At 44.2% G+C, this 25,653-nt stretch overlaps 1 protein-coding gene across 5 annotated transcripts in view; it reads left to right on the forward strand.

The window, feature by feature from the left end:
- Nucleotides 1-99: 99 nt before the first annotated feature.
- The window catches only part of ERC1 (ELKS/RAB6-interacting/CAST family member 1), a 539,904-nt gene continuing 514,350 nt past the window's right edge, over nucleotides 100-25,653 (forward strand). For 4 of the 5 annotated variants that reach the window (XM_054035177.1, XM_054035195.1, XM_054035205.1 and 1 more), the window contains exon 1: nucleotides 100-218. The gene's annotated coding sequence lies outside the window, so the exon portion shown is untranslated. Of the gene's footprint in view, nucleotides 219-316; nucleotides 366-25,653 lie in introns of those variants that run through there. The other variant, XM_054035185.1, reaches the window with a different exon arrangement.

Raw genomic sequence — 25,653 nt, forward strand, 5'->3', positions numbered from 1 at the left:
TGGTGTGTCGCGCGGCGGTGGCAGGAGGGCGGGGTTCGCAGGCTCGCGCCGGAGGCGGGACTTAGTGTCTCGAGCCGGGGGCGCGGGAGGGAGCCGAGCGTGAGGGAGAAGCGAGCGGGGAGGAGCCGAGTCGGAGTCTGCCTGGTGTCGCTGCCCCCTTGCTCCCCCCTCCGTCGCTGACAGGCAGCAGCCGGAGCCACCGGGCGGGCGGGCAGCAGGTGAGAGACGGGCCCCCGCGACCCGAGGGGAGCTTGGGCAGGGCCAGCGGGGACCGGGAGCCGCCGGCTGCGGGGTAGGATGCGGCCGGGATGCGAGGCTGGAGCCGAGGGGGCGGCCTGGTACTGGGGGATCCGCCGCCAGCTCAGGTAGGTCTCGCCCCGGTAGTGGCCGAGACCCGTCCCTCCCCTCCCCTCCCCCCCGGTCGGGTGGCCTGTCTGCAGGCTGGGAGAGCAGGGGGCGCTCGGGTGGGGCTGGGGGTGGCTGGCAGGGAGCGGACTCTGCCTGGCCCCTTCTCATCCTTGGTGCGGGGAGGCGCGGGGCCTGGGGCAGCTCTGCAGGCGCCTCGCACCCCTGTCGCTCCTCGCAACCGTGTCTGGCTGGGGCGTTGTGTTCCTTCTGCCCTCAGACACCTCCTCCCCCTGCGGGACAGCCCGGGGAAAGGAAACGGCAGGGATCGCATCGTAGCAACCTGCCTCTATTTCCTCCCGACGGAGACACAAGGGGGGGTCTGTGTCTTCTCTGGTGACATTGCTCAGGGCTTGTGGATGTAATAAATATATCTTGACTCTTTGATTTTTGTGTCCAACACAGTAGCTCTTTCCCTCTCCCCCATTTTGTATTCCAGTTATCCAACCCCAGTATTTGCCATTGGTAACTGCATATAATGTCTAATGTAAAAAATAATTATTTATCCTTAAATAGGGCCAATCATGTTCTCGATTATATATCAGAGGGGTAGCCGTGTTAGTCTGTATCCACAAAAACAACAAGGAGTCTGATGGCATCTTAAAGACTAACAGATTTATTCGGGTGTAAGCTTTTGTGAGTAAAAAAACAACTTCTTCAGATGCATGGAGTGAAAATTACAGATACAGGCATAAATATATATTCACACATGAAGAGAAGGGTTACCTTACAAGTGGAGATCCAGTGTTGAAGGCCATTTTAGTCAGGGCGGATGTGATCCATTCCCAATAATTGTTGAGGAGGTGTCAATACCAAGAGAGGGAAAATTGCTTTTGTAGTGAGCCAGCCATTCCCAGTCACTATTCAAACCCAAATTGATGGTGTTAAGTTTGAAAATGAATTGTGGCTCTGCAGTTTCTCTTTGAAGTCTGTTTTTGAAGTTTTGTTGTTGAAGAATGGCTGCTTTTAAATCTGTTATTGAATGTCATGTTATTTATGGTATGAATGTCAGATATGCTGTTTGGCTTGAGGTATTTTTATCCAAACCATGCAGAATCTAAAGTGTCATTACAAAATAATGAGTTTTTAATCTCTGGTGGCTGTAAATTAACCTTCCAAATGAAAAGTGAGTGTAAACTGATAGAGTGCTATGTTCCTGAGTCTGCAGACATCTTGAAACAATAGCTCTGGGAAAAGTGAATTTGCCTGCTCCTCATATCACTCTAACTAGGGTATTAAATCTAAAGCCTAATTATGAAACTACATGTTGTCATCAGCAAATTTTATCATGGATCATTTAATCATAGGCAATGGGGAATGGTGTGGGAGTAAAGCTGATGGTGTTAGGGAAAATATGGGAGTGGCTTTAAGGTAGCCTGTGTAGAGATAGAAAAAGAAAGCGGAGAAACCCACAAAGACAAAGTGGTAGTGAAACAAAGTAAGGAGGATGGTGAAATAAGAGAAGAAGCAGACCTATCAGTGTTGGTAAAGGTAAGAATATGTTTCTGTCATATTCTGTCCTTGATTATTTTGCAGACCTCCCTTTGATGTCTTTGGTTGAACAATGATAATGCATAGTTCTTCACTTATGCCCTGGCCAGCTCTAAAGAATGAATTTGACACCCCATAATGGTATTATCGCTTTGTCATTTAGCTCAGTATTGAGTAGAGTTAGATGAGACTGTGGTTTAAAAAAACAAACAAACTAGCACTTTGACTATACTAATATGGCTAGGGCGGTAGTATAATAGTGAACATTATAAATAAAACTTGCAGTACACACGGCCACTGGTGGCTAATCTGTGATCACTTGTAATGGGGGAGCTGCGTGAAACACAGCACACCTATAGTAATGGCACAGCCCAAAAACTTGGGATAGAGCATGGTTCTTGAATGCTACTTAACAGGATTGGATCTTTTTCATGTTGGCTGGCCAAAGTTTATTAAAACAAGTTTAGCTGAAACCAAGTCAGAATATAGATGTTAAAAAGAGGCCCTGTTTATATTACAAGAGAACTGTTATCCAGGAATGCTTTAAAATCTTTTCTAGACGAGAACTAGCAGTGTTTCTCTGGCCATGTTATAAACTTTTATTAGGTCCTTATTTCACCAATAATTGGTTAGTGGCATACTGGCTAAATGGTTACTAACTTGGGAACTTAATCATGGGCTACTCCTCTACTGGTATAATCAGGCATACAGGTGTTAGCCCAATACCTCAACGAATAGTTTGCCTCAGTTTTTAATAAGGCTAATGAGGAAATTAGAAGTAATGGCAGTGTGGTTAATGGGAATGAGTATATGGAGATAGAAATTACCATTCCTGAAGTGGAAGGCAAATTCAAATAGCTTGGGACCAAATCAGGGACCCCGGATAATTTCCATCCAAAAATATTAAAGGACCAGGAGCATGAAATTGCAAACCCAAGAGCAAGAATTTTAATGAATCTGTAAACTCAGGGGTCATAATTTATTACTGGAGAATTGCTAAGATAGTACCTATTTTTAGGAGGGAGTAGGGGAAAAGTGATCTGAGAAACGACAGGTTCATTAGTTTGGCCTCAATTATATGCAGGGTCTTGGAACAGAGGTCCCCAAACTGCAGCGTGTCCCCCTAGGGGTGTGTGGAGGAATGTTTTCTTGGGGGGGGGGGCGCAGCGGGGCCAGGCCAGCCCCCATGGGAGGTAGGAAGAGAGTGCCACCTGGCCCCTCCAAGCCTCCTACTCTGCTCCCAGCCTGAGCCCCTGGCTGTGGCTCCGTTCCCGGCCAAGGGTGGGGTGGGCTGGGAGTGGAGCTGGGTCCGGTTGCTGACCCCCATCATAGCCTGGCTCCGGCTCTGCTTCCAGCTTTGGCCCCTGGCCGCAGCTCCGTTCCCAGCCCACTCGTTGCCCCAGACCTACTTCCAGCTGTGGCTCCAGCCTCGACCACCTTACCCCTGTCTGCGTCTCTTCCCCCTCCCCCCTCGAGCTGCACAGACAGATAAGAGGGGGCATGACCCTCAAAAGTTTGGGAACCACTGTCTTAAAACAAATTTTGAAAGAGAAAGTAGTTAAGGTCCTAGAGGTAAACAGAAATTGGAATAAAATGCAAAATGGTTTTACAAAAGGTAGATCTTGTCAAACCAACGTGATCTTTTTCTTTGAGAAGATAACTGATTTTCTAGACAAAAGAAAGGCAATAGATTAATCTACGTGGATTTCAGTAAGGCATTTGATACAGTTCCACATGAGAAGTTATTAGTTAAATTGGGTAAGATGGGGATTAATACAAGAATTGAAAGGTGGATAAGGAACTGGTTGAAGGGGAGACCTGTCAGTCTGGAGGGAAGTTACTAGTGGATTTCCTCAGGCATCAGTCTTGGGACCAATCTTATTTAACATTTTTATTAATGAACTTGGTGCACAAAGTAGGAGTGTGCTAATAAAATTGGCAGATGACACAAAATTCGGAGGTACACCTCTACCCCGATATAACGCGACCTAATATAACACGAATTCGGATATAACACGGTAAAACAGTGCTCCGGGGTTGCGCACTCCGGCGGATCAAAGCAAGTATGATATAACACAGTTTCACCTATAACGTGTTAAGATTTTTTGGCTCCCGAGGACAGCCTTATATCTGGGTAGAGGTGTATTGCCAATCTGGAGGACAGGAATAACATACAAGAAAATTTGGATGACCTTGAAAACTGGAGTAATAGAAATGGGATGAAATTTAATAGTGCAGAGTGCAAGGTCATGCTTTTAGGGACTAACAACAAGAGTTTTTGCTATAAGCTGGGGACATATGAGTTGAAAGTGGTGGAGGTGGAGAAAGACCTGGGTGTATTAATCGATTGGAGGTCATAGTCATCCTGTAAATGTGATGCGGCCATAAAAAAGGCTAATGTAATCCTAGGATGCATTAGGTGAGGTATTTCCTGTAGAGATAGGGAAGTTTTATTACCATTATACAAAGCACTGATGAGACCTCATCTTGAATACTGTGCAATTCTGGTCTCCCATGTTTAAGAAGGATGAATTCAAACTGGAACAGGTGCAGAGGAAGGCTACTAGGATGATCAGAGGAATGGAGAACCTACCTCATCAGAGGAGACTTAAGGAGCTTGGCTTGTTTAGCCTAACCAACCAAAGGCTGAAGAGAGAGATGACTGCTCTCTATAAATACATCAGAGGGATAAACACCAGAAAGGGGGAGAAGTTATTTAAGTTAAAGAACAGTGTTGGAAAAAGGATAAATGGACATAATAAACTGGCCATCAATAAGTTTAGGCTTGAAATTAGACGCAGATCTCTAACCATCAGAGGAGTGAAGTTCTGGAACAGCGTCCCAAGGGGAGTAGTGGGGGCAAAAAACCTAACTGGTTTCAGGACTGAGCTTGATAAGTGTATGGAGGGGATAGTATGTTGAGATTGCCTACACTGGCTTGTGGCCCGTCTGCAACTGCTAGTGGCAAATATCTCCAATGGCTGGAGATAGGACGCTAGATGGGGCGGGCTCTGAGTTACTACAGTGAATTCTTTCCCAAGTGTCTGTCTAGCTGGTGGGTCTCACAAACATGCTTAGGGTCTAACTGATTACCATACTTGGGGCTGGGAAGGAATTTTCCCCAGGCCAGATTGGCAGAGATCTTGGGGTGATTTTTTGCCTTCCTCTGCATCTATTCCAGAGTACTTACCTAGCTTTGTTACCTGGAAGCTATGGGTAGATTTAAAGTGACTAACTTGTTTTGCTGGACAGCATATGTTCATTTTAGTACAGATACATGCAACTGTCCAGATAGCTGTAATTTATGATCAGCTGATCACAATAATTTCCACAGTGAAGACACTGAGACAGCAAAACCTTGTCTGATGGTAAGATCGAGACCTTGCTAACTCTCCTGTAGTGAAGAGAACATTCAGGCTCATTTAGATTTTGCTAAACATAAACCGAATGTGTTTCAGGGAAACCTCTAATCATTTTGCTGGAATCAGGATTTAACATACTCTTGGCCAGTGATGAGAGGCTATAAAGAGCTTAACAAATAAAACTGCTAACGTCTTTTCAATGCTAGAAAACAATATTATTGCTCTTCTTGCAAGTATCTTATATATCTATGGCTAACTGTTTCCGGGTACTATAGTCAGGGCTGGGTCACAGTGCAATTTCAGGAGATGGTACATATGTTGCTCTGAACAAATGCCTTGTCTACACTAGTAAAAATCAGAGTTATAAATACCTAACTTTGTATATTTACTGGTGGGTAGCAATGGAGGAAGCAATAGTAAGAGCTCAGGCTTTTTTACTGCCATTGGCGACATGGTTACAGTTATGATTCTACTGTTGTAGTGAAGAGTTAAGGATCTACTTCCATCCAGAGTGAGAGTGAGAGAGAAACTATCACAATTACTGAAGAAATATTTGTTATTGTGTGTGCACTATGAGACCGAGCTACATGTTGCTGCAAACTTCTAAATATAAACCTGATAAAATCCTGTTCTACAGTTTCCCAATCCATTTTGGTGATTAGAAGAGTGATAATTATTTTAATCAGAGTTAATATCACCACTGGTTTTCATCCCTTTATTTGGGTTTTTTTGTTCTAGCATCTGCTTTCTTTAATTTGTTGTCTTGTACGTGTTAATTTTATGTATCGTATTACATGTTGGTTGGTGCTAAAAGTGTGTGGTTAGGGGCTTGACTTCTCCACCCACGACAATCTGATTCCTAACTAGTGAGTAAGAAGACAGATGCCTCTGGAAGGAGAATTTGGGTGATGACTCTAATTTGAATACATTTACCTGATTGTATTTGAGAATAAGCTGACAGTAATAAAATCACCAAGCTAGTGCTTCTGTGCAAGCCTGGAAAAAGACAGAGTACACAACAGTTTCAGCAAGGTAGGAAAGCAGTACTCAGTCGCCTTGTCTTAATTAGCCTGGTATTAATGTATTTTAACCATTGAATTTACATATTGATGAAAACTTGCCTTATTTGATGGGCGCAAGGAAAAGATTATACCTTCCTTAAATAAGGTGGAGGTACGATGTGGTCCAAGCTCCAGTTACAAAGAAAGATCCAGCCACAATGTGTATAAAAACAGAATTATAGTGAGCCTTGTTTTGGGGTGAAGGTCTTTTGGACTGGAAAAGGTTTAAACTAAAAAGGTTTAAAAAAAACAAAACAAAACCAAAAAAAACCCTGAGCTCAGTGTAGCTTTTGTTTTTATAGTATATTTGATTATATAATGTTTATGAATGGTAAAAGGCCTAAAGAAAGATGTCCGTTGTTAGCAGAAACACAAATCTTTAAAGTGAAAATAGGATTTGGCAGGTTGTTCCTGATTACACCAGATTTTATTGTTAATTCTAATAGATTTCATGATAGGGAATGTGTATCTGAAGCCCGGGTAGAGACCTGAAATGAGCTTTGAGGCAGAACGTGGCTCTGACTTTCATATACAGAGGATTGTGGGTGGTAGGAGTATATTCTGATTTTATTTTAGAACAATGCCATTTTCTGCTCATTGCTGTCTTGCTTTAAGCTATGTTTTCCCCTGTGCTGATAAATGAAGGCTGTAGGCTGCTCTCCCCATTTTTTCTTAGTAAAAATAATCACTCATACAGTAACTAGTTTGAAGAACCTTACAGCAACAAGGTGTAGCTGCTTTGTTTCTGCTATCTGCTAACAAGGCAAGTGATGAATTGGCAAATAGAAAGCAGAGCTGGATCCAGAAAGAGGAGAGAGAAATCTGATTATCACATATTCCAGTTATTTCAGTGTGTGTGTGTGTGTGTGTGTGTGTGTGTAACATCTTACATTTTATTCTTCTTTAATTAATCTATCAAATTGGGAGACTGCCTAGGGTGACTGTCATTTGGGGTTACAAAACAAAAACACTTTTATATCACAAGTGACACATAGTTGTACTCTTCCTCAGACTGTTAGGGTCAGAAATTGTTGTCTCCACGTTAATGAAGCAATTTTATGACAAATCAAGGTCACCTGGAGATCCTCTAACCATTATTGAAAGACTTTCTTGAGAGATTTCTCTGTGAGAAATGAAAGAAATACAGTCACAAGTCAAACCCCTCCTCCTCACAGTGGTTTTTGTTAGTTGGCTGACGTTTCAGATAGGTGAATTTAAAAAAAAAAAAAAAAAAAAAAAAGAGAGAAAATGAAATAATATTCAAATTAAAATAAAAACATAATTTATAAAAGATGTGGAATTGGTGCCAAAGCATTGTATGTCTGGTAAAGATGAATCCATCTTAGTGTGGATGATTGCTATTTTTGTGTCTTCTTTCCTTCTTAATTTTCTTCATGCCTTTCAGTCTCTCCTGTTGTCAGGGCCACAGGGATAACTAGTATTTGTTTTGAATGTGATAAATAAGTACAAATTCCACTGATACAACCCCTTGTTTATATAGGATTTTCAGCACAGGTTGATTTGGAAACATTTCTCAAGACAAACTCCCTTTTCGTCCCTTTCCCAAATTTATTATTCATTAGCTCACTTTAACAAGGAGCAGTGATCCTTCCTCCCTCCTCAATCGAATTAAACCCCCAGATTCTAGAATACAGAAATAAGACAGTTACTGTTAATTCTGTACTTGTGTGCTGTGCATAAGATAATAGCAGTTCATTAGTCTCCTGTTCATTTTGGTTGGGACATCTGTAAATTGTTGTGAAATTTGTCTTTTCCTAAGGCACTCAGTCACTGTGTAGTGAACATTGTTATCCATAAAATGTATGGAAGTTTTCACTTGAATGGAATTTTTTATATATTTTTTGGGAAAATCCTTTCCCTGTTTTTTTTCCTGATACTCTCCTCCCCTTTGTTTTTAATTCCAGTATGTAGGCCCACTTTCAGGATCCTTCCAGTGACTTCAGTTACACTTCCACCAGGCACCTAATTCTGAATTGACTAAGATGTTACTGCTTTCCATAGCTCAGGTAATTCAATTCCCATGAGTGGTAAAGGGGAGTTTCCCTACCCACTAAGCAACACTGTTTGAGAGCTGAATTAGCTCTCACCTCTCATTTTCACTAAAGGTGTAAAAGTATAAATCTGTATGGTAGATATCACATCATTATGGTACAGCAGATTGTGTGGCATCAGCTACCTTCTGTTTCTTGGGAAGTTACTTTTCTGTCAGGGACATGACAGTCATTTTCATTTTCTAAAGAAGCTATTAATAGTTTGACAAGATGCTGGCTAAGGCGAAGAGGAGGCAGTTTCTTGAATCTATGTTAAGTTTGCCTTCTGGAGTGATTGAGTTACAATCAGCACACCAAAAGTTTTTAATAAGACTAGCTTAAGTTTATTATTCAGAAGTGTTAGCACTTTTATTTTCCAGTTTTGTACTGTATCAATATTGCTATGGTTTTTCCTTTGTATTCTATATCTTAGAGAGGGCATACGTTTTTAGGAAAGTGTTCTGATAAACTGAAATGCACAGGACAATACACTTTTAATCCCTTTTATTTAGATTTAGGGCTTGTCTATACAAAAGTTGGGGAAAGAGAATCTAAATGAACTAAAGGTGTGAATTTAAAGTGGATTAGTTAAACCACATTAAATTCCTGTGTGGACAGTGTCCTTCTGAATTTAAGGGGTTTAAACTGGGTTAAATTCAGTTAACCTGGTTTGAAAACAGTTGTGTACACGCGACACAATCTGTCACAGTGCATTAACTCCACATTTATTGCAAACTCTGGAGTCCTTCTGCAAAGTGAACTAAGTTTGCTGCAAATTGAATTACTTCTGTGTGTTTGTGTGGACACAATGCTGTTGTGCACCATTTTGGCATGTGTCCAGCAGCTATCACACACTGCTATGTGAATGACAATTACTGATCTCTCTTTCCCTGTGTGCTCTCCTCTGCTTTGGTATTAAGTTGCCAGGATTTTTCCTGTCATAGTTCAGGGCAACTGTATCTCTGTTTCCCCTCTGGCCCAGAAAGGACATGTTCTTCTAGGCTTTTGGCTCCTCAACTGTTACCACTCTTGGGTTGCTTTTCCATGTCTTTCTCCCTTCTAAATGTTTTTTTTTTTTTCAGGCTGCGCAGTTCCCTGCACACACTTATTCCCAGCTCAGGAATCGGGAATTTTAAGTAGTGTGTGCTGTGCTTTCTCTTCAGAGGCTATAAACATAACTGCCCACAATTAAGTTACCATATAGCTCTTTATAAGCAAGCACATTTATTCTTAAGGTGAAAACATTACAGAGAAAACATAAAAAAAAACAATAAAATAACCTACACATCTGCTAATAAGTCAGAGATCACCCCCTCAGCTCCAGTAGGGACTTGAGCAGGAGTCAGTCCTTTGGACCCTATAATGGGGTTTCCTGAGGTTACAAGTTCATAACAGCCATAGCATAGAACAAATGCCCAGACAGTGCAGATCAGCCTGTTTTTTGTTTTGTTTTTAAAATACAACTTGGGCCTTTGATCTTCATCAACTTTGATCAACTTTGGGAACAGGTGATTAGCAGAAAATGGTGCTCTCTTCAGGGCATAGATTCAAAAGTTTGGACTGTTAAATATCTGGTGGAAGGCATTTGGATTCATCTCCCCCTAGATATTTCCCAGGAATTTCACTTTGCACACATGGTCCCAAAAAATCATTCTCTGCCCCGTTGTTCAATATAGTCCTTTGATGATCCTGGCCCTCAATAATCTATAACCATGGCATTTAATACAATGGACTCAAATATATAAAACTTAATTCAGTAAGGTTTTTCAAGGATACTTCAGGAAATGGCCACATCTGTCGCAGTGCCCGCCACCATTTAAAAGCTGCATGGGGCCAGATTTTGCCGATTTACTCCTGGATTCCACTGTATCAGCATTGCTGTGATTCCACTATAGAAGCCCCATAGCATGCTTTGTGCAGCTGCATGGAGCTGTGCTGAGACAATGGTTCTCATCACTATCTGGGATGAAGCATCAGTACTGGAAGCTCTTGTGAATAGAACAAAAATAAAGATTTGTTTGTGGACATTGCAAAGCAGATGACTGGGGTGGCGAACAGTGCTGGATAAAGGCAAGCAGCTCAGAAGGACGTATATTACAATTAGCGATGACAAAAAAATATCCAGCTGGGCACATGTAGCCTGTCATGTGGACAGTATTTTACATAACTACATAACCACCCAACACAGAGAGGTTTTGGAACCTGCTGCCTTTTCTCTTCCCCTTCTCCTTCACCACCTCCTTCGCCCCCCACCACGGATGACTAGCAAGACTACAAGGGAATAAGCATAAGGAGGCCAGTGGGGAGCTGTTCCCTAACACACAGAATCTCCTTGGGACTGAGGTCTCAGGTAGAAAGCCAACCCGATTCCTGTCCTGCAGCAATGAGCCTCTATCCCAGCCAGAAATCCAGACCAGGACCCAAGAGGCAGATCATCTGGCAGGAAATTTAGTGTGTAAGTGTACCTATTTTTACAATTTATTATTATTCTGCTGCCATGCTAGCTTCTGTTATGGGTGCCTCATGGCCTCAGCTATATTAGGGGGATGTGAGCTACAATTCTTTGAGTCTCCAGCCCCGCCTCCCCCCTTTGCTCACACTGTCTGCTTGGCCCCCCTGCAAGTGTTACCAAGTTGGCAGCTGCTCCACCTGGGTAATTTCCCTTTGTCATATGCTAAAGTAATGACTATTGCCTGTTTTGAGGACCATGGAAGGCAAATACCCATCTACTTATATCTGTCCTGCCCAGTGAATGCTCTTCCTCACCCTTTCCCCCACAAAAGCCTCCCCAAACAACTCCTGTTTGTCATCCCAAAATGGTGGCTGGCAGCATGGTGCAGCTGCAGCCTCTACCCCCACTCCCCTTTCACAGTAGATTCAACGTTGGCAAAATTCACTGAGATAATGATTACAGAAAAGTTTGATTAGTATTCTCAGTTTACATAAGGTACGCATGGATATCGCATGCCTGTAAAGATACAAAAATTACTGCTCCCCGCTGAGGTACAAATGCCCTGTAACAAGCATTCTTATGGGAAAAGAATTGACAGTCATTGCAGAACCCTATCCATTTTTCTCTGCACTTTCTTCATATCTGCAGGGGAGATAAAGCAGAATCTAAGACTAAGAAATTGCTCAATTTTTGTCCTGATGTTATGGGGGATAGCCAAATGGTGACTTGCCCCTGGTAAAGCTCACAACTCTTTTACTCCTGCAAGAGGCATTTCAGGGGTGGGGGGCATCTTGGTGAATAAACTTTACAGCATATCATGCCTACCCTTTTCCTTTTTGAATAAGGCCATTCTTTGCCTCCTAGTCACTGGTCTCAGTGTAATGTCATTGAGAGTCAGGACAGCCTAACGGGGTTAATTACCCAGTTCGCATCCAGATGCTGCCCCCTGCTTGCTCTAGCTCATACCCATCCAATACCATGTAAGCACCTCCAAGGCACAACACAACTGCAAAGCCAGACCAGCAACATAATTCCCATCCGTAGCCTCCAAGGCATTATGGCAAAGCCAAACAGTATATATTGTGCGCACACACATCCCAGTGCACCCAGCACTCTCCTTACCATCTCTGAGGTTCCAGAATCTCAGGAAGGTAAAGTCACAAAGGTATATTAAAAAATGATATCCTAGGTGGTCTGCAATATGAACAATTGCAGCCTTTTTTTCTTGCTTTCACAGCCTGCACACCTGCAGTTGCACGACCCTCAAGACCAGGGCCTCTATTGACTGCTGAGTGGCTGGCCAACCTGAGGAGACAAAAAGTGAAAACTTGGGACAAAATGTTGTGGATCTCATTATAGAATCTTAAATAAAAATAAAAAAAATAGCAAAGACATGGAGGCAATATTTATGGCCAGACAGAGAGCTCTCCCAAGAGATTGTGGCAGTGGCCAAGGATAGCGTGGTAGTTGCCAGGGAAAGTATTACAATGGCCAAAGAGTGAAAAAAGACACGGAGATACAGAGGCAACTCATAGGTTCAATACTAAGCCAAAATGCTGTACTTAAAATCATATTGCTGTTGGGGCAGCGCAGACAGCAGTGATGTAAACCAGGATTCAGCCACATGTTCTTCAGCCTCTGGACAATACACAATACTGGGAATCATAGAAGATTAGGGTTGGAAGAGAACTCAGAAGGTCATTTAGTCCAACCCCATGCTCAAAGCAGGACCAACACCAACTAAGTCATCCCAGCATGGGCTTTGTCAAGCTGGGCCTTAAAAACCTCTAAGAATGGAGATTCCACCACCTCCCTAGGTAACCCATTCCTGTGCTTCACCACCCACCTAGTGAAATAGTGTTTCCTAATATTCAACCTAGACCTCCCCCACTGCAATTTGAGACCATTGCTCCTTGTTCTGTCATCTGCCACCACTGAGAACAGCCGAGCTCCATCCTCTTTGGAACCCCCCTTCAGGTAGTTGAAGGCTGCTATGAAATCCCCCCTCACTGTTCTCTTCTGCAGACTAAACAAGCCCAGTTGCCTCAGCCCCTCCTCGTAAGTCATGTGCCCTATCCCCCTGATCATTTTCATTGCCCTCCGCCAGACTCTCTCCAGTTTGTCCACATCCTTTCTGTAGTTGGGGGTCCAAACTGGACACAATACTCCAGGTGTGGCCTCACCAGTGCCAAATAGAGGGGAATAATCACTTCCCTCGATCTGCTGGCAATGCTTCTACTAATGCAGCCCAATATGCCATTAGCCTTCTTGGCAACCAGGGCACACTGCTGACTCATATCCAGCTTCTCATCTACTGTAATCCCCAGGTCCTTTTCTGCAGAACTGCTGCTTAGGCAGGCAGTCGGTCCTCAACCTGTAGCGGTGCATGGGATTCTTCCATTCCAAGTGCAGGACTCTGCACTTGTCCTTGCTGAACCTCATCAGATTTCTTTTGGCCCAATCCTCCAATTTGTCTAGGTCACTCTGGACCCTATCGCTACCTTCCAGCTTATCTACCTCTTTTCCCACCCCCACCCCAGCTCAGTGTCATCTGCGAACTTGCTGAGCGTGTAATCCATCCCATCATCCAGATAATTAATAAAGATGTTGGACAAAACCAGCCCCAGGACCAACCCCTGGGGCACTCCGCTTGATACTGGCTGCCAACTAGACATCGAGCCGTCGATCACTACCCGTTGAGCCCGACAATCTAGCCATCTTTCTATCCACCTTATAGTCCATTAATCGAATCCATATTTTTTGAACTTGCTGGCAAGAATACTGTGGGAGGCCATATCAAAAGCTTTGCTAAAGCCAAGATATATCACATCCACTGCTTTCCCCATTTCCACAGAGCCAGTTATGTCATCATAGAAGGCAATCAGGTTGGTCAGGCATGACTTGCCCTTGGTCAATCCATGTTGACTGTTCCTGATCACCTTCCTCTTGTCCAAATGCTTCAAAATGGTTTCCTTGAGGACCTGCTCCATGATTTTTCTGGGGACTGAGGTGAGGCTGACCGGTTTGTAGTTCCCCGGGTTCTCCTTCTTCCTTTTTTTAAAGATGGACACTATATTTGCCTTTTTCCAATCATCCAGGACCCCCCCCCCCCCCGATCACCACGAGTTTTCAAAGATAATGGCCAATGGTTCTGCAATCACATCAGCCAATTCTCTCAGCACCCTCGGATGCATTAGATCTGGACCCATGGACTTGTGCATGTCCAGCTTTTCTAAATAATCCTTAACCTGTTCTTTCACCACTGAGGGCTGCTCACCTCCTCCCCATACTTTGTTGCCCCGGACAGCAGTGTGGGAGCTGACCTTGTCTGTGAAGACAGAGGCAAAAAAAGCACTGAGTACTTCAGCTTTTTCCACACCATCTGTCACTAGGATGCCTCCCCCATTCATTAAGAGTCACACACTTTCCCAGACCTGTTTCTTGTTGCTTACATACCTGTAGAAACCCTTCTTGTTACCCTTCACATCCCATGCTAGATGCAACTCCAGTTGCGATTTGGCCTTCCTGATTACACCCCTGCATGCTTGAGCAATATTCATATATTCCTCTGTAGTCATCTGTCCAAGTTTCCACTTCTTGTAAGCTTCCTTTTTGTGTTAAGCCAAGCTGGTCGCCTGCCATATTTGCTATTCTTTCTGCACATTGGGATGGTTTGTTCCTGTGTCCTCAATAAGGCTTCTTTAAAATACAGCCAGCTTTCCTGGACTCCTTTCACCCTCATATTAGCCTCCCAGGTGATCTTGCCCATCAGTTCCCTAACGGAGTCAGTCTGCTTTTCTGAAGTCCAGGGTCCGTATTTTGCTACTCTCCTTTCTTCCTTTTGTGAGGATTCTGAACTGAGTCATCTCATGGTCACTGCTGTCCAAGTTGCCCAGGAATACAAGTAACTCCTCTCTACTGTTCCATAGAAGCAGTGCTTCCAGGGGCCATTCCCTTCACGGGGTGAACAGACAATCACATCTGGGCACCCAGCTCTTTTGAGCCCTCCAGCACTCCTGATAACTTTGAGCTGAATCATCCAACCTGTTACCCAGGATATATTAATATGTATTCAGGAACGACATTAACTACAACTGTGAATTGTATTTCTTTTCCCAGAATGCCGGTCACTCATGCTAAGGTACGTCCCATAACACTGCAATAGCTGAAATTTTCCCTTGGCACAGGCAAATACAGAACTAGTCAGAAACAAAATGTATGAATAGAATGTCTTGGTACAGGTAGGAGGTGCCTCCACACCCCAATAACCCCTGGAATGTGGTATCCAAAACAAAGATAAGGATGGTACGGAAAAACAAGTACAGACTGGTGGGTGATGTATAGCGTGCTCTCAAACCTGTAAGCAACTGTGCTGTAAGTATAGGTAATCTTAGATGCGTATTTTTGAAGCGGACCTTCCATATAAGGTAAGTGCTGTGAGATTGCTTCCCAGAAAGCGTGGGATGTGTGTCTCCATTTCATGCTGTAGTGCCTTGTCTTTGGCTAATAAGATGATTAAGCTTGGCAGTTTGGTTTTCAGATATTTAAAATATCAAACCATAACTGGTAATTGGCTATACCAAGTTAACAATACCCAGAAGTACCATGAACAGGAAGAGGTGCAGGCAAAACATATGCTTGCCTGTCACTTTAACTTTCCTTTCCCACCCCCCCATAATTTTGTTCTGCCCTTTACTGCACTGTTGCACTTTCAGTTTTAGCTTCACTGTTTTAAAGGTTTGTTTACAGTTGTTAGTTAATAGATTTGTTTTAAAACGTATTGTTTCGTACTAAAAATTATTTTATTATTGGTGCAATTAAAATGTAACATGTTTATATTGGTTGGAAACAACAGGGGGAAAAACACATTCCCATCTCTTCTACTAACAGTACCACTTTCCTTTCAAACAGCCAAATGCACACTCCACTACTACTGTGCACCTGCTGAGTCAGTAGAAAAAAATTCCTTCCGTCCAAGTGGCCTGAGACTGGCTTCATTAACCAGGGAAGCAGAAGTTAATTTGTGTCTCCTAAGATAACTGGAGCAACCGCCGAACTATTAATGTCCACAGTGATCCTAGGGGCAAATATTCCTTTTTCCATTAATGTAAATAAACCTGAGTTCTGAAAGTTCCTAGCATTGTGGAACCTTCTAGACCACCCTGCATTTGTCTGTAAACCTGCCATAGTGGTCAGCCAACCCTTGGAGCACTATGGAGAAATAACCCTTTCTGTTTATAAATTCTGTGCTATAGTGGTGTGACAATTTATAGGTACATAATCCCATCAGCAGTCCCAATACAGTTTGTGTCTTTTTGTATGCATGGTATTCCCAATCTCCTGAGAATTACCAACCTTTATAACTTGCTGCAACAGTACAGTGACTCCTCACTTAACATTATAGTTATGTTCCTGAAAAATGCGACTTTAAGTGAAACGATGTTAAGCAAATCCAATTTCCCCATAAGAATTAATGTAAATGGGGGGGTTCCCCTACTCTGCAAGCACTGGGGCAGGGGGCTCAACCCTCAGCCCGCCCACTCCACTCCTTCCCCCAAACTCCCTTTCCCATCCTGAAATTTTCTCGTGACTTCTGGCCATCCGATATCTACAAAACAATCCTTTCCCATCAAACCACACTAGTTTCTTGAGTCCAGAAATGGTGCTGCATGGTGTGACGTTACTCCAGGACCCAGTCTTCTACTATCAACTGCTCAGTGTCCTCTTCTTCATGGTCCCTGTCCTGCTTTCTCCACTTCTGAATCTTTCTACTGCTGGAGGAGCTGTTGCCACTGCTGCCACATCTACTTCGTGGTGTGATGGGGAAAGTTCAAAGCCAAATTCATCCGGCTTTCAGAGTTTAAATAGAGCCCAAGCAGCCTCTATGTATTTTGTGATCGCTATCATAGTGGTGCAGAGCAGTGTTTGGTCCGTGCTGACCAACAGCAACTTGAAAAGGGGGTAGCCCACCCAGAAAGAAAGTATAGGATGGGGACAGTGGAAACATGGGATTTTTAAAAAAATATGAGATTGCCTAGTTTCTTGCTTTGAATCCCACAACTCTCAGCGAGAAACATCCCAGAATGCACACTGCTCAATAGTGAAGCAAAGGTCCATGGGATGCTCAGAGAATACCTTGTCCTCAGTATGCAGCAAGCTGTTGTGTGTACATGCTATGCGAATTGAAAGATGGAAAGTGTGCTCCATGCGCACACTTTTGGTGCGGCTCATTTGCTGTGTGTTACCTGACGCTCATCAAAAAGCTTCAGATTAAACTCGCTTTGTAGATGACCCCTAAGGGTATGTCTACATAGCATAGTAAACCCAGATCTGTATGACCCAGGCCTGCAGATTTGATGTTTCCAACCCTATGCTTCGGCATTCACATTGCTTTGGAAACCCAGGTCTCTCAACTGTGCTGGTGTGTTCATACTGCACTATGCAGAGCTGAGTCAGAACTTCAGCTTCTGTGGGCATATACCGGCATATCCCAGCATTCTTAGTGCCCTCACCAGCTGTACCTGCTCTAGGGCTTGGTTTGTTGTGGGAGAACTTGTCTGTCCCTCCTGCAGGAGTTCATTGGAAGTGTTTTGTGTGGTTTTAGCCTGCCAACACATCCAGCTGAGCCATTTTGTGTCCACGTGCTCCTGGCAGTCAGAGCCAGGATCCTGGCCCAACATGGATCCTGACCCACTGGAAGAACTTCCCCATCTCTCTGTCAGTTCTATTTCTGGAATCACACATAGAATCTGTGAGGCGCTCATGGACATTTAAGCGGCAGGTTTTTGACCTACCAAAGGCACCTTTCGGAGGTGGGTACTGCCATGCCAGTTGTGATCCAGCTGATACTGCTTAAGCCTTAGCTGCAGATTTCCCCTGTGTAGACTGGCCTTTCTGGAGCAGGGCCGCAAGTGCGAACTGGTGGGATCACATTATTATGCGGACCTGGGATGATCAACAATGGGTCCATAACTTTCGTATGAAGAAGCAGATGTTCCTTGAGGTTTGGAGCAGCTTACCCCAACCCCAAGCACCACATCTACATGAGGGAGGCCATGGTATTCCAGTTGCGGGTCACTATAGATATCTGGAAGCTGGCTACCCCAGAATGCTATAGGCCAGGGGTGGGCAAACTTTTTGGCCCGAGGACCACATCGGGGTTGCGAAACTGTATGGAGGGCCAGGTAGGGGAGGCTGTCCCTCCCCAAACAGCCTGGCCCCTGCCCCCTATCCGACCTCTCCTGCCCCCTGACTGCCCTCCTCAGAACACAACACCCATACAAACCCCTATCCCCACTCCTTGTCCCCTGACCGCCCCCTCCTGGGACCTCTGCCCCCTGGGATCCCACCTGCTATCTAACTCCCTCTGTTCCCCATCCTCTGCCCCCCCAAACCTCTGCCCTATCCAACTGCCCCCTGTCCCCTGAACACCCCCCCCCCCCGAACCTCTGCCCCATCCAACCGCTCCCTTTCCCCTGACTGCCCCCTGGGACCTCCTGCCCTTTATCCAACCCCCTGACCCCATGGCTGCAGGGGAGGGGGAGCAGTGCGGGAGGGGTCCGGGGCTAGCCTCCCGGGCCAGGAGCTCATGGTCCGGGCAGGACCGTCCCGTGGACCGGATGTGGCCCGAACGCGGTAGTTTGCCCACCTCTGCTATAGGCCCTGTTTTAACTAGTTTGGAGTTGGCAAAACACCTGTGGGGGTTATTGTGGCAGAGGTTTGTGAGGCGATCAGGATTGTGATGTACCCAGAAGTGGAGGGTATTATAAATGTTCCTGAACACTTGGTGGCTTTCAGAGAAGGGATTTTGCAAACTACACCAGGGCTATTGACTGAACTCATGTGCCTATAGTTTGCCCTTGGTAAGAAGCACATAAACTATAAAGAGTACTACATTCATCATTATGCAGTCCTTGGTTGACCATAGGGGCAAATTCATGGGCACTAACATAGGATGCATTGGGTGTTCTGGAGATCAGGACTTTACCTTCATGGACTAGCTGAAACATAATTCCCACCAAATGATATGGTTATAGATGGAGTCACTGTCCCCACTGTTATTCTAGGGGACCCTTCTTACCTGTTGCCACAGCTTATGAAACCATACCTTAATTTCAGACAATTTAGCAAAAGAAGGTTCAGCTACGCACACAGTAGCTGGGGGATGGGCATTTGGCAGAATGACACCCCGTTGTTGCTGCCTTCGAAACCACTTGTATGCCAGTGTTGTCAGTACAGTCTGCAGTATTGTGGCCTGGTGTGTTCCTCACAGTGTTTGTGAGGAGAAGGGAGAACCCCTGTTTGCCAGGAGCGGACTCGAGATAGTGCTGGATTTCTGAACTGGTACTCACAGCCAGCCAGTGTGCCTGTAATCACTAGTGCTGGATCCACAAGCGCAATGGAAATCAGAGGTGCTTTGTGCACCAACATAATGGGTGTGCATGATCCCATGCATGCGGGGAATGAAATGGTATTTGCAGTTGTGCCGTGTATGGATGTGGGGAACCCATGGACTTTTTAAAAAATGTGCTGGTATTATAGACTCATAGACTCATAGACATTAAGGTCAGAAGGGATCATTATGATCATCTGGTCTGACCCCCTGCATGCTGCAGGCCGCAAGACCCTTCCCTGGACTCTACCGTTGAAGTCCCCAATCCTGTGTTTTAGTGACTTCAATCGGCTGAGACCCTCCTGCTAGTGATCCCTGCCCCATGCTGCGGAGGAAGGCGAAAAACCTCCAGAGGCTCAGCCAATCTACCCTGGAGGAAAATTCCTTCCCGACCCCAAATATGGCGATCAGTAATACCCCGAGCATATAGGCAAGAGTCTCTAGCCTGACCCTTGTTGGCCATTATGCTGTTCATGTACCATTGCTTGGTTTTCCTTGGCTACTATGTTTTATCATTAAACCATTCCCTCCATAAACTCATCCAACTTAATCTTAAAACCAGACAGGTCCGTCGCCCCCACCGTTTCCCTCGGAAGGCCGTTCCAATATTTCACCCCTCTGACGGTCAGAAACCTTCGTCTAATTTCAAGCCTAAACTTCAAACACTTTTTTCTGAATTGTATGGAGATGTTCTGCATTTTGTAAATACTATCTATGTACTTAAGATTACAGTTTATGGAGTACTATAATGACAATTTTTAGTATGACACTTCTAAAGAATAGGCATATGATTACATTTACTAAAGATTGTCACTTTTAATGTTATGGATAATAAAACTTGCTATTGTAGCCTTGTGTGCAAATTCAGCACTTTTTATTTTACACATGTATTTACATAGCAGTGTAAGAACAAGAAAGGGAGACCAGCTACCATCAAAATATATAACACAGTAACCAAACTTGGTGTCAAAACAGTTAAAGGTGTATGTTACCAAATGACATGGCCAGCTATTTCTGGGTGTCCCCTGTCTTGGTTCTCCTTGTCCTTTCTGGTGTGTCTTATATACGGGACCTGGAGTGGATGAATGCACAGGAGGTACATATGTCTGTTCCAAGTGGTACTGTTCTTTGGCTGCGACATGGTCTATCCAACCACTGAATTGTCCAAAGGCTATATAATCTACAGGACATGATAGCATGCCAGGGACTCAGGACATGGGGCTGGCACAGGAGCAGAAGGTAGCAGTGGAGCCTGCAGTTTAGTAGTCAAGAGCTCAAATAATTGCCCAAACAGATCCTTTTGCTGCACTCTGTCTTCCTTTTTCAACCTGCAGTCATGATCCCTGAATTTTTCCATTGGTCTCCCCTCATGCTGTGCAGCTGTTCTCTCTCTTTCCACCCTTCTTGCATCCTTATCCTTCTGGAACTCTAGCTGCTGATTCATTCATTTTATTTAGAATCTCTTCCATCAACTCATCTTGGACTCTTTCTCCTTGCCTGCAATAGGTGACTTTCCCCCAGGCTGCTGGTGGCATGTTTTTCCTGTGCAAAGTGCCTTGAAAGGAAAAAGAGAGCACAGTGGAAATTTTTTTTTACATTTTCTACTCTGTCAAAGGGGCTGCTTTCACTCAAGGTCAAAACATAATACTTTTATTATCTGGCTTTATTTTCTTCACATACAAAACAGTAGCCACTTCCAATGTCCTGTGGAGCAGAACTGAAAGCCTTCATACATCATGGTGAGATACATGTACAAATCGTTGAAATGATTTCAACATCTGTAACTGGGCAAGCTCCTCTCCCGGGGGCTGGGGGGGGGTCATTACCAGATAGCCATGGATGCCTCTTGATTGTCAACGCCTCTCTGAGTTTTTATTTATGTTGCCACCACAAAGGCATCCTCGCAATCTGCGTGCAGCACTTCTGCTTACAGTGTCCTTCAACCTCAGCCCTTTCTCTAGGGAGAGGAAGTGATCTCATCAGCGAGAGACTTGACTTCCCCTGGGTTCTCCTAGCCCCTCTCTCCTCCTTTAGGCCTGGTCCCCACTAAGTCCCCACTTCGGACTAAGATACGCAAATTCAGCTACGTTAATAACGTAGCTGAATTCGAAGTACCTTAGTCCGAACTTATCGCGGGTCCAGACGCGGCACGGAGGCTCTCCCGTCGATGCTGTGTACTCCTCTCGCTGAGCTGGAGTACCGGCGTCGACGGCGAGCACTTCCGGGATCGATTTATCGCGTCTTAACCAGAAGCGATAATTCGATCCCAGAACATAAATTGACTGATGCCGGACCCTCCAGTAAGTGAAGACGTACCCTAAGATGTCCTTCCTGTGCTTTTTAACTACCTTCTCAGTTGATGGGATAATTAGCCCCCTTGCCTATACTGGCACTAGAAAATGTTCAGAAAAGGGCAACTAAAATGATTAGGGGGTTTGGAACGGGTCCCATATGAGGAGAGATTAAAGAGGCTAGGACTCTTCAGCTTGGAAAAGAGCAGACTAAGAGGGGATATGAAAGCGGTATATAAAATCATGAGTAATGTGGAGAAAATGGATAAGGAAAAGTTATTTACTTATTCCCATAATACAAGAACTAGGGGTCACCAAATGAAATTAATAGGCAGCAAGTTTAAAACAAATACAAGGAAGTTCTTCTTCACACAGCGCACAGTCAACTTGTGGAACTCCTTACCTGAGGAGGTTGTGAAGGCTAGGACTATAACAGCATTTAAAAGAGAACCGGATAAATTCATGGTGGTAAAGTCCATTAATGGCTATTAGCCAGGATGGGTAAGGAATGGTGTCCCTAGCCTCTGTTTCTCAGAGGATGGAGATGGATGGCAGGAGAGAGATCACTTGATCATTGCCTGTTAGGTCCACTCCCACTGGGGCACCTGGCATTGGCCACTGTCAGTAGACAGGATACTGGGCTAGATGGACCTTTGGTCTGACCAGGTATGGCTGTTCTTATGTTCTTATGCTCATCAACCAACAGTCTGATTAGGTAATTAGGTTGTCTATTCCCAATCATGGCTTTTCTGGAGGAACTCTAGTTAGTGTCTAAATGACCAGAGTGCTCGGTCAGCTGCTGGCTCTCGGCACACTGTTACAACATTCCTTTTCTCTTTTCTGGGGGTTGGGAGGGACTTATGAGGGGTCCAGTCACTAGCTCTGTTTTTTCAATACTTTCAGACAGGACAAGTTCTGGAGAACATTGATACTGTGGTGATCCCAAAGTAGAAACGTGAACTTCTTCTTCCATGCCAGGGAAGGACGGCCATCCATCTATGCTAAGGAGATATTTAGGCATCTGTTGACTGACCAACACATCTTGGAATGGAGGGGGCTCATGAGTTGCAGAGGTGGCCCTGAAAGTATGCCCTGCCCTGGAAAGTAACTGAGCGTCTGGAGTTCCTACTCCTTTAGAAGTATGCTTGTATCACCAGCCAGCAATGGTTGAAAATTCATAGTAAAATCAGTAAGATGCTGATTTAGCATGGACATGCAGTACAGCCTCCTTACTAGCATCTTGCGTCTCTGTGCAAACCTGACTGACTGCCAGCCATGGGGACTCCTAATACAGCCAGCCATCCTCTTCTGTAATTTGGACTCACACTCCAGTTTTGTTTGGACTCCTAACAGCCAAGTTGTTTTGGGACTCAGTTTATAGGCATTCTGGGCAAATGTGGGAGTGGCTGATTTTTGAGGTGTGCTGTATTATTAGACTGCTGTTAATTGTGGAGCCCAACTTATAACAATCAGAGTAACAAGTAAAATATTTCATAACTCCTTGATTAATTTTTTTCTTCTTTTTGTTGTGTCTATTTTGAATCCCACATGGTGTTGGGAGGAAAAGCGGGGGGAATGCTAGGGGAATGGTGTGGCTTCCACCCTGAACAGAAGCACAGCAGCACCCTGGTTTTCATTAATAACTTAATAGGGCCATAAGCTTGAAATCTATCCCATCCATATATCATTAAGAAACAACAGAGTGGCAGAAACTTACCAGGCTCCTGGTAAGTGCTTGTCCTGATGCCTGTTCTGTAGTGGGCCACTGCCCAGGGCCGTCCTCAAACAGCACCTCCTACTACAGACCCAAGATTTGCTGTAGCTGCTCCGGCTGCATAGCTGTTTAGTTACTGATCTCAGCACCAGTGTCACCTCTTGCACTGCATCTGACGGCTGTCTGTCCTCTGGCAGTGTCTGTGTCTCGGGAATCATAAGGGTGCCATCCTTGCTCAGCAGATTGTCATGCCTCACTGTGGGCCCACTGCTTGTTACAATTTCCAGTACCCCATCAATTTCTTTGTGAAAGGGACAGGAAGAAGGATATTTCAGAGGTGCTCTTAGCATTTTTGACTTTGCAACAGTTTGTCTTCAGCCACTTGATTTGCTTTCTGCATTTTTCTGGGGTCTGGTCAATTCCCAACACCACCAGCTGCTCGAATATAGCTTTGTAGATGTGATCATTTCTTGTACTCTTAGTGAAATTGAATGTCTTTCTCACTTTGTGCCAGAGGTTAACCAGAATCCATCTGTGTTCTGGCCAGTTAGCAACATGCTTGATGCAGGACTTTTTCTTCACACACAAGGGTTAACAGTTTCCAGTTGAGATAGAGAGAAGGTGTGTGTGTGTGTGTGTGTGTGTGTGTGTGTGTGTGTGTGTAAATGAAGGGTTAAATGCTGAGCAGCTACATTTGAACCAGTGGTTTCTTCTGGCTCTTCTGAAGTGAGTGGGAAGGTTTGGGATGGAAGGGCTGGGGAAAACAGTTCTAGAGAACTGTGAGATAGCATTGGTGGAATCTCCAGACCTGAATCTGGTGACCTGAACTTGAGCTGCATCCACACTGCAAAGTGCTGGGCTTTGTCCCCTGTCACAGCAGGACTTGGGCTCTGACCCACCTCCCTAACAGGGTCTGTGGGCCCGAGTTAGACTGCTTTCTGTGTGGATGGAAGGGTTTTTAAATCTGAGTCAGAGCCTGGGTTTAGTGTGCTATGTGGGCATACTCTTAAGTGGCCTTAATTAGGTATAGCTCAGATGAACCATATTAAGGCCATTTCAGTTCTGAATGAGTGGGTCCACACATATTTAATGTGATTTGATTAATCTGCTTTAAGTTCACACCTTTAGTTAGTTTGGATTAATTTTCCTGAAGCCACATGTCGACAAGTCCTCAATGAATGTGCTTCAGATACTGTTTTGGAAATAGTACAATCTGATTTGCATGCCCTTATCCAATGTGGCAGAACAGAAATGAACAAACTAGTAGTCCAGACAGTGAGGATGACTTAATCAAACTGATTTTTTTGTCAAGTTCTTGTTCAAAGAAATTGGCTACTTTGCTGTTTTATTTCAAGACCTAGAGCATAGTCTCTTGACAATTGGCCGGCCTAATTTTATGACACTGTACACTTTACTGTGAAAGGGAAGAATCCTCCTCTGACTCATGTGGGAATAAGTGAACTAAGAAGGCATTGCCATCTCTAATTCCTGATTTAAAAAATCTGTGGGCTACCATGTTTTGGTAGCCAAATAGCTTACTGTGTTATAAACTTAGTTCACTTCTTTTCTGTGCCTGAGCTTTTAAAGTAAGCTTTAGCAATGTTATTGCCAAACTCAGTGCATCAGCCAACTGTTTAGATACACTGTGATCACTTCTTGAAGAAAGGGTTCAAGTGAACAAATACTTTCACACCTATTAACAATTTTGCTAGCAGTAGTTAGTGAACAGGACTTGAAAAACAGTCCCTAGAAAGAGCAAGGTAAAAATTTCCTGTGCTATTGCACCTTCTGAAATGTAAAGGAAACAGCAGTATACTGTTTGTACATTGTCATTTAACTTTCTATTTTTAAAATGTGATTCACTGCCTCTTGTTTTTTGTTGTTCCTTTTCCTGCCTTTACTCCACGTTTTTCTTCTTTCCCTTAACAGTTTGTTTTGTCTTCTTTGCATTGTTTTCAGTGTATGTTCCCTCTTTTTTTCTTCTCTCTACCTTTACCCTATTATCTTTTCCCATATTGTTTTGTAACTCACCTATAATTTTTTTTCTCTTTCCATTTATCCAAGCATCTCCTTTAGTACCATATTCTCTCTCTTAACTTACCCTATCAGTCTCTTCCATCTGGTCATCCAGAAACATAACCTCATCACAAAACATATCTTCCTGGATAGGACTTGGATATTTAATCAGACACACTGTAGCCAGAGGACCAAACATACTGGCAAAAGATACGGCAAAAAGGGAAGGGAAGGGCAGTGTCCAGGTGAGAATCATAGAATGGTAGGACTAGAAGGGACCTCGAGAATTAGTTTACCCATGCTTGATCTGTTTGGAAAGAGGAGGGTGCAGTCCTTGAACCCTTCTTAGGTGCTCCATCTCTATCAGCCCCTCGCTAGTAGATGTGGGATAAACTTGGTCTGCACTCCCTACATTTTC

This window comes from Malaclemys terrapin, chromosome 1 (assembly GCF_027887155.1).
Source record: "Malaclemys terrapin pileata isolate rMalTer1 chromosome 1, rMalTer1.hap1, whole genome shotgun sequence".
Taxonomy (NCBI): domain Eukaryota; kingdom Metazoa; phylum Chordata; order Testudines; family Emydidae; genus Malaclemys; species Malaclemys terrapin.